A 16,336-nucleotide genomic window follows, 5' to 3' on the forward strand; every position below is an offset into this window, starting at 1 on the left:
TCAAAAATTGTAATTACACGCCCCTGTTAAACAGGGGCAGAAAAATTGGGCCTTAGGCAGTGGTGGTAGGGCCACAACTCTGCAACCCCTCACAGATAATCTTGTTGAGTGCAGGAATGAGCCCTGCTGTTAAATATTTGATCAAAAATTGTAATTACACACCCCTGTTAAACAGGGGCAGAAAAATTGGGCCTTAGGCGGTGGTGGTAGTGCCACCACACTGCAACCCCTCACATATACTCTTGTTGAGCGCAGGAACAAGCCCTGCTGTTAAATATTTGATCATAAATTGTAATTACATGCCCCTGTTAAACAGGGGCAGGATAATTGGGCCTTACGCAGAGGTGGTGGTGCCACAACACTGCAAACCCTCACAGATACTCTTGTTGAGCGCAGGAACGAGCCCTGCTGTTAAATATTTGATCAAAAATTGTAATTACACGCCCCTGTTAGACACAGGCAGAAAAATTGGGCCTTAGGCAGTGGTGGTGGTGCCACAACACTTCAACCCCTCACATATACTCTTGTTGAGAGCAGGAACGAGCCCTGTTGTTTGATATTTGATCATAAATTGTAATGACATGCCCCTGTTAAACAGGGGCAGAAAAATTGGGCCTTAGGCAGTGGTGGTGGTGCCACAACACTGCAATCCCTCACAGATACTCTTGTTGAGCGCAGGAATGAGCCCTGCTGTTAAATATTTGATCAAAAATTGTAATTACACGCTCCTGTTACACAGGGACACAAAAATTGGGCCTTAGGCGGTGGTGGTAGGGCCACAACACTGCAGCCCCTCACATATACTTTTGTTGAGCGCAGGAACAAGCCCTGCTGTTAAATATTTGATCATAAATTGTAATTACATGCCCCTGTTAAACAGGGGCAGAAAAATTGGGCCTTACGCAGTGGTGGTGGTGCCACAACACTGCAACCTCTCACAGATACTCTTGTTGAGCGCCGGAATGAGCCCTGCTGTTAAATATTTTATCAAAAATTGTAATTACGCATCCCTGCAGGGCCTGTTTCTGTGCCCACCAAGAGTATCTGTGAGGACTTACAGTGTTGTGGCACCAGCACCAGCACCACCACCACCAAAGGCCCAATTTTTCTGCCCCTGCTCAACAGGGGCATGTAATTACAATTCTTGATCTAATATTTCCCAGCAGGGCCCAAATATCTGCTGAGTATATAGGGCAAGCCCCTACTTTCAAACATCCAACTTACAAATGAATCCTACTTGCAAACGGAAGGAGACAACATGAAGTGAGATGAAATCTACCCATAGGAAGGGAAATTCTCTCCTGTAAGAATTAATATGGGAAAAACTTTTCTCCTTTCCACTGATGCTTTATCACCAATCCTTGTTTCACAAAAAAACCCAAATTTTCAAAAAAACATTTGTCATTGGGACAAAAAGTGAGGTGAAATCTTCTGAAGAGGAGCACAGACAGCGAAACAAATGTCACAGGGGTGATAACCCTTCCCTAGGTTTTGCAAAAAGCTTAAAATAGATTTTTTGGCTGGAGCTAAACACGTTAAAAATGTACCAGTTCAAAATTACAAACAGATTCTACTTAACAACAAACCTACAGTCCCTGTCTTGTTTAAACCGCCTGTATACTGCTGTTCAGAGTATATAGGGCCTGGGGGCCCCACACCTTTCCTTTTTTAATTTGGGTGCGGGGTTCCCCTTAATATCCATACAAGACCCAAAGGGCCTGGTAATGAACTTGGGGGTACCCATGCGTTTGTCTCACTGATTTTCATCCATATTGCCAGGACCCGACATTACATTAAAGCCGCAAGCAGTTTTAAATGACTTTTTTTCCTTTAAAAATGACATTTTGTGCAGGGACTGTTCTAAGCATGGGAAACACGCACCATTTTACAGGCATACTATAGACACCTCCCAGGTACGATATTTAAAGGAATATTTCACTTTCACGGCCGTTTTTAAAAGTTTTTTTGCATTGATACATGTCCCCTGGGGCAGGACCCGGGTCCCCAAACCCTTTTTAGGACAATACCATGCAAATTAGCCTTTAAAATTAGCACTTTTGATTTTGAACGTTCGAGTCCCATAGACGTCAATGGGGTTCTAACGTTCGTGCAAATTTTCGGGCCGTTCACAGGTTCTGGTGCGAACCGAACCGGGGGGTGGTCAGCTCATCCCTACTCAGCATATGCAGTCTTCAAGGGATTCCACATCCATAGAAAAATCATTCAGTTACATCAGCATCAGGTGCTTGGTAGCTGGTGATCCAAGACTGATTCATTTTTATGAATGTGAGTTGATCAACAGAGTCTGTGGACAGGCGCACTCTGTGATCGGTTACAAAGCCTCCAGCAGCACTGAATGTGCGTTCAGAAAGAACGCTGCATGCAGGACAGGCCAGTAGCTCAATTGCATATTGAGCAAGCTCTGGCCAGTGGTCCATCCTCAAGACCCAGTAATCCAGTGGATGTACTGGTGGAAAGGTCTCCAAGTCTGATCTTGCCCCTAGATATTCCTGCACCATGTAATTCAGATGCTGGCAATGGTTGCGGGAACTGATCAGACCTGAGTGCTGAGGACTAAAGAATTGCCTGAAGGCATCGGTCAGCCGGCCACCTTCTCCACTGCTCTTTCTGTGACTGAACGAAGCCTCGGCAACACGTTGTCCAGCACCAGGAAGTTGTAACCTGCCAGGCTTTCTGCAACCTTACCCTTGTAATGTGGATCAAGAAGGGTTGCCAGCCAGTAATGATCCCTCTCCTTGATACCACAAATCCTAGGGTCCTTTCGCAGGCTTTGCAGGATCAGGGAGGGTGAAGAAAGGAAGTGCCACCTGAGTGCAGCATTAGTAGGTACTTTTAATGACACAAAGTTTAAAAACACTTACAAGAGACATAATTAAAAAGGCTCAACTGTAGATGGGTAATCCTGGTGAGTTCCTCGGGCTCCAGTCTGGATGGTGTGTCAGCGGTGTAAGGCTGCAGGGGGAAGCTGTTCAGCAGGTGGTTTGTCCTGTGGCCATCAGGGGGAAGCTGGGGCCGGCGTGGAGCGCACAGAGGGTGTGCGTGACATCACGGGCCGTTCAGCGGCTTCCGGGTACACTCCAGGGGGAGGGCTCACATAGAGGGAGGATTCAGGCAGTGGGAGAGCACTGGATAGGCCACTGCCTGAATCTCCCACTGCCTGAATCCTCCCTCTATGTGAGCTCCCACTGCCTGAATCCTCCCTCTATGTGAGCCTATCCAGTGCTCTCCCACTGCCTGAATCCTCCCTCTATGTGAGCCTATCCAGTGCTCTCCCACTGTCTGAATCCTCCCTCTATGTGAGCCTATCCAGTGCTCTCCCACTGCCTGAATCCTCCCTCTATGTGAGCCTATCCAGTGCTCTCCCACTGCCTGAATCCTCCCTCTATGTTAGCCTATCCAGTGCTCTCCCACTGCCTGAATCCTCCCTCTATGTGAGCCTATCCAGTGCTCTCCCACTGCCTGAATCCTCCCTCTATGTGAGCCCTCCCCCTGGAGTGTACCTGGAAGCCGCTGAACGGCCCGTGACGTCACGCACACCCTCTGTGCGCTCCACGCCGGCCCCAGCTTCCCCCTGATGGCCACAGGACAAACCACCTGCTGAACAGCTTCCCCCTGCAGCCTTACACCGCTGACACACCATCCAGACTGGAGCCCGAGGAACTCACCAGGATTACCGTTCTACAGATGAGCCTTTTTAATTATGTCTCTTGTAAGTGTTTTTTAACTTTGTGTCATTAAAAGCACCTACTAATGCTGCACTCAGGTGGCGCTTCCTTTCTTCACCCTCTCTTGCATATCACAGAGCCAGCTCTCTGAGGACAGCAGCCGCCTCCTAGATCCACTGCTCCACCAACCCACTCCACATACTCTGAACTGTCAGATCCTTATTAACCCCTGGACTGCCAATTTTTTAGCCATGTAACCTACTTTACATGCTCCGAACTGTCAGACCCTCATTAACCCCTGGGCTGCCAACACTTTAGCCATGGACTATATGTCTGGCCAACCTGATTAATTCTAATTACTGTATGCTGTATATGCGCTTTAAGTTATTATTACTTTTATTTGCAGGATCAGGGAGGCCATGCAGCGTAGGTTTGCAGAGGCATTCGATCCTGAGTCCTCTGGGTCACTAAGGATCACATGATCCTCAACCACTTCCTCCTAGCCATGTACAACTCCATGGGTTTCTGGGGACTGCAAACGATCCCTTGAAGACTGCTGCTGATGCTGAGTGTTATCCTCCACCTCCAAGCTGACACAATCCTCCTCCTCCTCCTCTTCTTCTTCCTGTGTGATTGGCAGGCCTGCAGGAATACTAGTATCTGGATAAAAGGGGCCTTGAGAGGTAAGGAAGTCCTCCTCTTCCTCCCGCTGTTCTGCCTCAAGTGCCCTATCCATTATTCTACGAAGCGTGTGCTCCAACAGGAAGGCAAGAGGGACAGTAACACTCAGTAGTGTATTTAGGATTTGTGCTGCCGTAGGCCTGATTAAACTAGTGTACCCCCTAATTTAAATATAACCCACCCCTTCCTGTCAAGGGCACACCCCTTTCTGTTTAAGACCTGCCCTGAAATTTCCGAGTGGGGACACTAGTTCTGAGGGCCTGGGGGGGCAATGGATTCCTTTAATTTGCATAGATTTCCTCTCACTTCCTGTTTGGCTATGGGGCAGGAAGTGAAGGGAAATCTCTGCAATGGGACAAGGATGGTAAAAAATAAACTGACAGGGGCTATAGCCCTCCCTTACTCTATCCAAAATAAAATAAAAAAAAAGTGTTGCCTATAGTTTTACTTTAAGCACAAATTTCTGATAATTTTATGGAGAGAACTAATAAGATATAACCATATAAAACATATAGCACAGTGAGGAAGGAGATCCTGTAAGCCCGGGTACCTGCTCAAGAACCGCTGCACCACCAAATTCAGGACGTGAGCCAAACAGGGAACATGGGTCAAGTGTCCCTATCGGAGGGCGGAGAGGAGGTTGGTGCCATTGTCGCATACAACCATTCCTGGCTGTAGCTGGTGTGGTGTCAACCACCTCTGAGCCTTGCCCTGCAGAGCTGACAGAATCTCTGCCCCAGTGTGGCTCCTGTCCCGTAAGCAGACCAACTCAAGCACCGCATGGCATCTTTTTGAATGAGTTCTTGTGTAGCCCCTTGAACACCTACGGAGCACCACTGGTTCAGAGGAGAAATCTGCAGAGGAAGAGGCCATGGTGGAAGAAGAAGAGGAGGGGGTGGAGGAGAGAGCTGTGGCAGAATCACCACTACTAGCATTTTGGAGGCGTGCGGTGGAACAAGCTCCAACAATACTGAACCTTGTCCTGCATCCTTCCTGGCTGCCAGCAGAGTTACCCAGTGCGCCGTGAAAGAAAGGTAACGTCCCTGTCCATGCCTGCTGGACCATGAGTCAGCAGTAATATGCACCTTGCTCCTGACTGCCCTGTCCAACGAGGCCAAGACATTGCCTTCCACATGCTGGTAGAGAGCCGGAATGGCCTTCCGTGAAACAAAATGGCGTTTGGGAACCTGCCACTGAGGTACCGAACATTCCACAAATTCATGAAAGGAGGCAGAGTCTACCAACTGAAAAGGCAACAGTTGCAGTGCTAGCAATTTGGCCAATCTAGCATTCAGACGCTGAGCATGTGGATGGCTGGGACCAAATTTCTTTCGATGGTTTAGCAACTGGGGTAGGGAAATTTGCCTGCTAAAATCCGATGTTGGTGTACCGCTAGCAGATTGGCCACAAGTACTTGGAAAACCTATTTCTATACCTTCATTCTTCTTAGTGCAGGTTTCTGAGAGGACTGGAGGTATAGTGGGGTTGGAGATCCCAGCTGAGGAGCAAGGAGAGGTCTGCCTTGTTCTTTGATGTGTGTCTTTTAAGTGCTGTTGCCAATGGACTGCATGGGAGGTCATCATATGTCTGGTCAAGCATGTGGTGCCCAAGTGGCTGCTGTTTTGGCCACGCTTGATACGCTTCAGACATATGTTGCAAACAGCAATAGGGCAATCTGCTGCACACATGTCAAAAAAGGCCCACACCAAAGAACTTTTCAAAATATACAGGGAGTCAGCAGCACCCTGCACCTGTTTAGCTCTGTGGTGTGATGCAATAGGGTGGCTGCCCTTAAGCTGCCCTCTGGAGGGCATCCTACCTCATTGGAGATGTGCCTCCTCCTCCTCCTCTCTTCTATCAGGCACCCAAGTTGAGTCAGTGACCTCATCATCCCCTCCCTCATCACTGGAGCAAACTTGGCAGTATAGTGCAGCTGGGGGAACATGACTGCTAGTTTCTTGACCTTCTTGGGCACCCCCTCTCTCTAGGCTAATGTTACTCCCATCCTCAACCTGGGTACCATCGTTGGAGCCTTCAAATCGCTGCACATTGTCTTGCAGCATGTACCTGACACTGTAGTCGAATAGTTCGGGAGACTCCTCCGTGCATGATGGTGGGGCTAGGGAAGGAGTGACTGTTGACATGGAGCCGGTGGAATAGGTTGCTTTGGCAGCTGCATTGGCAGGAAAACCACTCTGAGCCTGGGTGACAGAGGATGAGGAGGATAAAGACGGCTTTGTTATCCATTCCACCAACTGTTCTGCTTGCCCTCTTTTAGCGGCCTGTGAGTGTCTGCCTCTCCATGGTGGCCTTCCGGTCATGCTGTAAATTTTGTTTAGCAAAAAAACACTACACTGTATTGTGTACTGTGTACACCACCAGGAAAGTAGTAGCAACTGCACTGGGGTGCAGGGTACTGTGTACACCAAAAAAAGTGTAATAACAACTATGAGTGCACTGTATGTATTGTGTACACCACCAAGAAAGTAGTAGCAACTGCACTAGGGGTGCACGGTACTGTGTACACCAACAGAAGTGTAATAACAACTATGGGTGCACTGTATGTATTGTGTACACCACCAGGAAAGTAGGAGCAACTGCACTATGGGTGAACGGTACTGTGTACACCAACAGAAGTGTAATAACAACTATGGGTACACTGTATGTATTGCGTACACCACCAGGAAAGAAGTAGCAACTGCACTAGGGGTGCACATTACTGTATACACCAACAGCAGTGTAATAACAACTATTGGTGCACTGTATGTATTGTGTTCACCACCAGGAAAGTAGTAGAAACTGTACTCGGGGAGCACCATACTGTGTACACCAACAAAAGTGTAATAACAACTATGAGTGCACTGTATGTATTGTGTACACCACCAATAAAGTAGTAGCAACTGCACTAGGGGTGCACGGTACTGTGTACACCAACACAAGTGTAATAACAACTATGGGTACACTGTATGTATTGTGTACACCACCAGGAAAGTAGTAGCAACTGAACTCGGGGTGCACCGTACTGTGTACACCAACAGAAGTGTAATAACAACTATGGGTGCACTGTATGTATTGTGTACACCACCAGGAAAGTAGTAGCAACTGCACTAGGGGTGCACAGTACTGTGTACACCAACACAAGTGTAATAACAACTATGGGTACACTGTATGTATTGTGTACACCACCAGGAAAGTAGTAGCAACTGAACTCGGGGTGCACCGTACTGTGTACACCAACAGAAGTGTAATAACAACTATGGGTGCACTGTATGTATTGTGTACACCACCAGGAAAGTAGTAGCAACTGCACAAGGGGTGCACAGTACTGTATACACCAACAGCAGTGTAATAACAACTATTGGTGCACTGTATGTATTGTGTACAACACCAGGAAAGTAGTAGCAACTGTACTCGGGATGCACCATACTGTGTACACCAACATAAGTGTAATAACAACTATGAGTGCACTATATGTATTGTGTACACCACCAAGAAAGTAGTAGCAACTGCACTAGGGGTGCACGGTACTGTGTACACCAACAGAAGTGTAATAACAACTATGGGTACACTGTATGTATTGTGTACACCACCAGGAAAGTAGTAGCAACTGAACTCGGGGTACACCGTACTGTGTACACCAACAGAAGTGTAATAACAACCATGGGTGCACTGTATGTATTGTGTACACCACCAGGAAAGTAGTAGCAACTGCACTAGGGGTGCATGGTACTGTGTACACCAACAGAAGTGTAATAACAACTATGGGTGCACTGTATGTATTGTGTACACCACCAGGAAAGTAGTAGCATCTGCACTAGGGGTGCACAGTACAGTATGCACCAACAGAAGTGTAATAACAACTATGGGTGCACTGTATGTATTGTGTATACCACCAGGAAAGTAGTAGCAACTGCACTAGGGGTGCACAGTACAGTATGCACCAACAGAAGTGTAATAACAACTATGGGTGCACTGTATGTATTGAGTACACCACCAGGAAAGTAGAAGCAACTTCACTATGGCTGCACAGTACTGTGTACACCAACAGAAGAGTTATAACCACTATGGGTACACTGTATGTATTGTGTACACCACCAGGAAAGTAGTAGCAACTGCACTAGGGGTGCGCAGTACGGTATACACCAACAGAAGTGTAATAACAACTATGGGTGCACTGTATGTATTGTGTACACCACCAGGAAAGTAGTAGCAACTGCACTAGGGGTGCACGGTACTGTGTACACCAACATAATTGTAATAACAACTATGGGTGCACTGTATGTATTGTGTACACCACCAGGAAAGTAGGAGCAACTGCACTAGGGGTGCACGGTACTGTGTACACCAACAGAAGTTTAATAACAACTATGGGTGCACTGTATGTATTGTGTACACCACCAGGAAAATAGTAGCAATTGCACTAGGGTTGAACGATACTGTGTACACCAACAGAAGTTTAATAACAACTATGGGTGCACTGTATGTATTGTGTACACCACCAGGAAAGTAGTAGCAACTGCATGACACTGTAGGGTTTAAGCCCAGTCTCCTACTATTTAACCTTAACCCCACATTACCCTCCCTCCAAAAACATCATAAACGACTCAAACTAGTTTTTTGGAGTAAATGGCGTCACGGCCTTAAATTTTCTTTATTAAAATATAAATTACCATAAATATATAACATAAATAACCATAACTTTTAATTATACTTTATTGTGTAACTATCAGTAAACAACTATCACCATGGTCACTGTAAACAATTCTTTTTCTTGAACCTACCAGTTGGGAACCCCTGACTCGGCAGTACCCTAACTTCCGGTGACCAAAACCTTTTTACCTCCTCCAAGCCCTACATAGCCTGAAAGTACACAACTTCAATCCCCAACCTTCATGGATGGGTACCAGCAAAAACTCCCCATCCAATGGATGGGTACCATAACGCAACCCCCATCCCCTGGATGGGTACAACATGTTTCATACATGTAACTTGAGAAATCCTATTCAAGGAAACCAAAAAACTGCCAAAAAACACAGGGCGGGTGGGTGGGAATCTTCTTCCTCCGCCGCTCTTCGAATGACATCACTTCCCCCCTCCTGTTCTACTTCCCCTCACTGCTCCCTCAGCCCCTCCCTTATCCTTAAAGGGCCAGAAACTCTCTTCCCATATTAACTGTGCCATCCCCAGCACTGTCATGCCGGACGTGCACCGATCGTTGCACTTAGCTCCGGGCCTCACTTGACACTGTAGGGTTTAAGCCCAGTCTCCTACTATTTAACCTTAACCCCACATTACCCTCCCTCCAAAAACATCATAAACGACTCGAACTAGTTTTTGGAGTAAATGGCCTCACAGCCTTAAATTTTCTTTATTAAAATATAAATTACCATAAATATATAACATAAATAACCGTAACTTTTAATAATACTTTATTGTGTAACTATCAGTAAACAACTATAACCATGGTCACAGTAAACAATTCTTTTTCTTGAACCTACCAGTCGGGAACCCCTGACTCGGCAGTACCCTAACTTCCGGTGACCAAAACCTTTTTACCTCCTCCAAGCCCTACTTAGCCTGAAAGTACACAACTTCAATCCCCAAGCTTCATGGATGGGTACCAGCAAAAACTCCCCATCCAATGGATGGGTACCATAACACAACCCCCATCCCCTGGATGGGTACAAAATGTTTCATACATGTAACTTGAGAAATCCTATTCAAGGAAACCAAAAAACTGCCACAGCACGAAAGGGGTAACCCCTTACCCTTGAGCGCACCTCCACACCCTCAAGCCTCTCTGAATACCTTCTTGCAAACCTAGAGACCACAGATCAGTCCCCACCTCATTCAAATGTACCCCGTCACTTCGTAGATATCTCCAGGTATCTACCTCTAGCTCTCTATGCCTGATGGCTAAGCCCCCGTTCTTCACAAAAAATCTGCTCACTTCTTTATTCACTTTGATCCTTGCTCTGTCTACCTTCTTTGCTGACCATGCCCAACGCCATGACAACCTGCCCACCATGTCAGACCAAACTAAGACCATACTAGGGTATGCCGCTTTCAAACGCAAAAAAATCGCATTTTATGTCTCGAATAAGGTCCCTCATGGATCTGGCTCCCATGTCATTCCCACCTACATGCAAAAGCAATACATCGGGGGCTCTATCCAATCTGGAAAATCTATGTACCTCCCCCAACACCCTGTTCCATCACATACCCGGGACCCCAATCCACCTGATGAGTGCTTTTTGCCTGGGGATCCTTAACTGTTTGCCGTTCGGCCGAACGTCAGCTCGCTTTGCCCCCCAAAAAACGTACGAGTGGCCGAGTATCCATACCAGGCCCACATCATTACCTGTAAACAAGAAGAACAATACAAAACTCCAATAAACATACAGTATCCACCAACATGCCCTGTAACTTAACCAACTATACTTGCAACAATTGTGGGCGGACGTACAATTTAAATCTATCCGAATCCCACCTTCCAATACGTCTAATGACGTCTTGGCTCAAACCTGCCCTAGCAGCCTCTGTTGCCGCCCCAATCCTAAAGGAATGGGAAGAAAATTGTCGCGGGTCACACCCCACCCTGACCACGCATTTTTTAAAAACCGCTATAAACTGGAATTTTGATAAAAACCCACCATCCTCATGTATTAACAAGGGCCCCTCAAACTCTGATCTAATCTCCAAAAAGGATTTTATGACAGTCACCGGGCAGATACTTACCTCTTCAATGTTGCCAACATCCAAGTACCTGTCTTTGCCAGCTTGATCAGTCTTAGACCTTCTGATCCACACTCTAATCGACTCATGCCACAACTCCACATCTCCCACCATGAGGCCCCCTGGTATTGTCTTAGATGGGCTGACCAACTCGCTGATGCGCAGTGCCCCAAAAAATGCCAAAGCAAAAGCTGCCCGAAATAACTTGTGTTCGTAAACGGATATACATACCATTTCCAAACAACCAAACAACCTTCTCAACATGTCAAACGATACCGGTCGCCTCCCATCCCTGCTTTTTCGTGACTTCCTATACCCTTTTACAGCCTGTTTTACCCAAAATTCCTTGGTATAATCACACAGCCCTTGCCATTTGAAAAGAAAGGCCAAACTTGCCAACTCGCGGTCTATGGCAGCTGCCGAGACACCCTTTTCAAAACCCTGAACGATGAAATACAGAACCGCATGACCGACTGTCAGATCATCTGAGGCTATTCCCAGCTCATTTAAACAAGTAAACCAGGCTTTCCATACCTTAGAGTAGGCATTTCATGTAGCCATACTCACGGATTGCCGAATCCACTTTGCTGCGATTCCAAAGCAATGTTCCACATCCAGTTGGGACAGGCGATCCCTTGCCGTTCCGCCTCTGGCGCCAACGTCCGGAACCTGTCCCGCTGAAAACGAGACAAAGCGTCAGCCAAAGTGTTGTCGACATAAATAAATGCGTTCACTTGTAAACAGCGAAGCACCAAATGTCTTAACAACCTGACCACTGGAACCGATGCTGCCGTCAGCCGGTTAACCACTTGGACCACTCCCAAATTGTCACAATTGAAGCGTACTTTTAGATTCCTGAAGGATTCTCCCCACAGTTCCATGGCCACCACAATAGGGAACAGTTCCAATAGAACAAGGTTCTTCAAGAACCCTGCTTCTTGCCATGCCACCGGCCATCGGGCCGCGCACCAATGACCTTTGCAGAAAGCCCCAAACCCTGTGGAGTCGGCCGCATCGGTGAATAGCTCCAGGTCACAGTTGCTAACGGGACCCGACATCCAAAGAGCCCTTCCATTGAAGGACTCTAAGAAAACCTGCCATACACGCAAATCTTCTCTATGTTCCCGAGTAATGCCCCGTACACACGGTCGGATTTTCCGATGGAAAATGTCCGATCGGAGCGTGTTGTCGGAAATTCCGACCGTGTGTGGGCTCCATCGGACATTTTCCATCGGATTTTCCGACACACAAAGTTGGAGAGCAGGAGATAAAATTTTCCGACAACAAAATCCGTTGTCGGAAATTCCGATCGTGTGTACACAAATCCGACGGACAAAGTGCCACGCATGCTCAGAATAAATAAAGAGATGAAAGCTATTGGCCACTGCCCCGTTTATAGTCCCGACGTACGTGTTTTACGTCACCGCGTTCAGAATGATCGGATTTTCCGACAACTTTGTGTGACCGTGTGTATGCAAGACAAGTTTGACCCAACATCCGTCGGAAAAAATCCATGGATTTTGTTGTCGGAATGTCCGAACAAAGTCCGACCGTGTGTACGCCCTATAAGACTAACAAAATGTGTTGGTGCCCTGATCCCAGCCATAGCAGCCGCCAAACGCCTGCAAAAAACTCTGCCCATCGGCATGATTCGGCAAGCAAAGTTCAGCTTTCCCAGTAAAGATTGAAGTTTTCGTAGCTGTACTTTTCTAACCCCTACGGTCCCACGCACTTCCTCCTGTAACTGCACCAGCTTGTCCATCGGAAGCCTGCACTCCATCTTAATTGAGTCTATCTCAATGCCCAAAAACGTTATAGTCACAGTCGGACCTTCCGTTTTTTCAGGAGCTAGTGGAACCCCAAAACGATCCGCCAGGTGTTGCAGTGTACACAACAGAACCGCACAAATCTTGGAGCCAGCTGGGCCAACACATAAGAAATCGTCCAAATAATGGATGACTGAGTTGATCCCCGCGACATCCCTAACTGCCCATTCCAGGAATGAGCTGAATGTCTCAAAAAGGGCGTAAGATATAGAGCATCCCATGGGTAGGCATCTATCCACATAGTAAGCCCCTTCCCATGAACATCCTAGTAACCGAAAACTGTCAGGGTGCACCGGCAATAACCGGAAAGCCGATTCTATATCAGACTTTGCCATTGAGGCACCCTGCCCATACTTCCGTACCCACGCCACAGCCGCGTCAAATGACGTGTACGTCACCGCACACTCTTCAGGAGCAATGGCATCATTGACCGACCCCCCTTTTGGAAAAGAGAGGTGGTGTATGAGCCTAAACTTATTGGGCTCCTTTTTGGGAACAACTCCCAAAGGGGAGATCACTAAATCCGGCAGTGGCAAGTCTTTGAACGGGCCCGCCATGCGACCCAAAGCCACCTCCTTCCCTAATTTCTCGGCCACTATCACTGGATGCTGCATTGCCGACTTCAGATTCTGAGCCTCTGGCGGTGTTGTTGCCAAAGAACACGGAATCCGAAAACCGCTCGTAAATCCAGCTTCTAATACAGCAGCCGCTGTACGATCGGGGTATCTATTGAGGAAAGGAAGCATCCTTTCCACCCGCACCGGGGTCCTCCCTCTTACCCGAAGCATCTCCAACCCGACCTTTTCCTTTTTTAAAACATTTGGACAGCGCATGAGATCCCCCGCAGCCGGAGCACATGTGTTTAAAGCGACAGTTGGATCCAAGTCTGCAGGTGCCCTCGTTGAACTGCCAGCAGTAACCCCATCTTTTTTTGGCCGGTTGTTCTGGAGCTGCGGAACCTCCGACCCCTGCCTGAAAAAACTGATTCGGGGCCCTCGCCACCATCATCAACCTCATCCATAGGCTTATGTCTTTATGGTCCCAGCGCAGAGTTGGTCTTACCGCCATCCGCTGATGAAATTGTTCATCATACCGTAGCCAAGCCATGCCGCCATACGTCCTGTGAGCTTTGCTAATGGCTTCCAGATAAACAAATAAAGCCGAGCAGTTCTCTGGTGCCTTTTCACCTACCACACTTGCTAAAATGGCAAACGCCTGCAGCCAATTAGCAAATGTACGCGGAATTAAGCGATATCTCCGCTTTTCCTTATCCTCCTTCTTGCCCTCAACTGGTTTTAACCTATCCAGGTTAAATTTTTCCAACGGCAATAATGTGAAAATTTCCACGTATTCGCCCTTCCATATCTTTTCCTTTATCTCCGTCTTTAAATGGGCTCCCAAAGGTCCCTCAAAACACACGTTCACTTCGCTCCTAGCCGCATCTGCCAACCTAACTGAATCCGGCCTTCTTTCACCCGTCTTACCTTGATCCACCGAAGTCGTGGCCACTACTGTCGGGCTGACATCCCCTACTGGTGCCACAGGTGGAATGCCTGTGCCCTGCTTGTCCCCCCTGTCTGCGGAAGGGTAGGTGCAGGAAGTCGTTGGTCTTCTCCTCCATCTGACAATTCTCCTTCCGATCGGTCCTCACTGGGTTCATTCCTGATGACCGCCTGCTGCACCCCAGGCGCTCTGGGTGCCGAGGGTCTGCGGTGCTGTAGCCGGCCTTCTCTTTCAGAAGTACCGCCAGACCCGTTAGATGCCCCCCTAGATGAACCTCTGCGACTTCTGTGTTGTGGGGTACTTAACACCTGGCTGCTTCCTGCACTGGAGCCCGACCCTGCATTCCTCGCTGACCCCCTCCTATGCTGCCGAGTGTTGCTAGCCGACCCAGCCATCTGTGCTGTCTCCTGGCAGGCTGATCCCCTCTCCCTGGTGTCCTTCCTCCTCTATATCCCTGCTGCTCCATCCCTCAATGCCATGCACCTGCGACGCGCTGGGGGGGAAGAGCCACGTGGTCTGCTTGGCATCCTGGCACTTGTCCCTCTGCCTCTGCGACTGGCTCCCCTTGCTTCCCCTACTCTGGTCACAGGGGGCCGACTGCTATCAATACGCTGGGCTGTATCTCTGAGGAGGCCAGGACCGCCGAGCACGAGGTGGGAGCGGCTCCCCCCGCTCGCCGCTGCTCTCTCCCCAGCTATCTGTGAAAGCTGCTGCTGCAGCCAGTCCGCGCCGTGAGCAGCAACCGCCGCTCTCAGATCGTCTAGAAATCCCTCCATCGCCGCCATCCTTAAAAACTAAGCACTTACAAGGGGGGAAAAAGCCTGGTTTGAAGAGCGGTGAGGAGCTGTGATGAATCTTCTTCCTCCGCCACTCTTCGAATGACATCACTTCCCCCCTCCTGTTCTACTTCCCCTCACTGCTCCCTGAGCCCCTCCCTTATCCTTAAAGGGCCAGAAACTCTCTTCCCATATTAACTGTGCCATCCCCAGCACTGTCATGCCGGCCCTGCACCGATCGTTGCACTTAGCTCCGGGCCTCACTCTATAGGTGCACGGACCCGTGTACACCAACAGAAGTGTAATAACAACTATGGGTACACTGTATGTATAGTTTACACCACCAGGAAAATAGAAGCATCTGCACTAGGGGTGCACAGTACAGTATACACCAACAGAAGTGTAATAACAACTATGGGTGCAGTGTATGTATTGTGTATACCACCAGGAAAGTAGTAGCAACTGCACTAGGGGTGCACCGTACTGTGTACACCAACAGAAGTGTATTAACAACTATGGGTGCACTGTATGTATTGTGTACACCACCAGGAAAGTAGTAGCAACTTCACTATGGCTGCACAGTACTGTGTACACCAACAGAAGTGTAATAACAATTATTGGTACACTGTATGTATTGTGTACACCACCAGGAAAGTAGGAGCAACTGCACTAGGTGTGCACAGTACTGTATACACCAACAGAAGTGTAATAACAACTATTGGTGCACTGTATGTATTGTGTACTACAACAGGAAAGTAGTAACAACTGTACTCGGGGTGCACCGTACTGTGTACACCAACAGAAGTGTAATAAAAACTATGGGTGCACTGTATGTATTGTGTACACCACCAGGAAAGAAGTAGCAACTGCACTAGGGGTGCACGGTACTGTGTACACCAACAGATGTTTAATAACAACTATGAGTGCACTGTATGTATTTTGTACACCAAAAGGAAAGTAGTAGCAACTTCACTATGGGTGCACGGTACTGTGTACACCAACAGAAGTGTAATAACAACTATGGGTGCACTATATGTATTGTGTACACCACCAGGAAAGTAGTAGCAACTGCAGAAGGGGTGCACAGTACTGTGTACACCAACAGAAGTGTAATAACAACTATGGGTGA

This window comes from Aquarana catesbeiana, linkage group LG05, assembly GCF_042186555.1.
Source record: "Aquarana catesbeiana isolate 2022-GZ linkage group LG05, ASM4218655v1, whole genome shotgun sequence".
Taxonomy (NCBI): domain Eukaryota; kingdom Metazoa; phylum Chordata; class Amphibia; order Anura; family Ranidae; genus Aquarana; species Aquarana catesbeiana.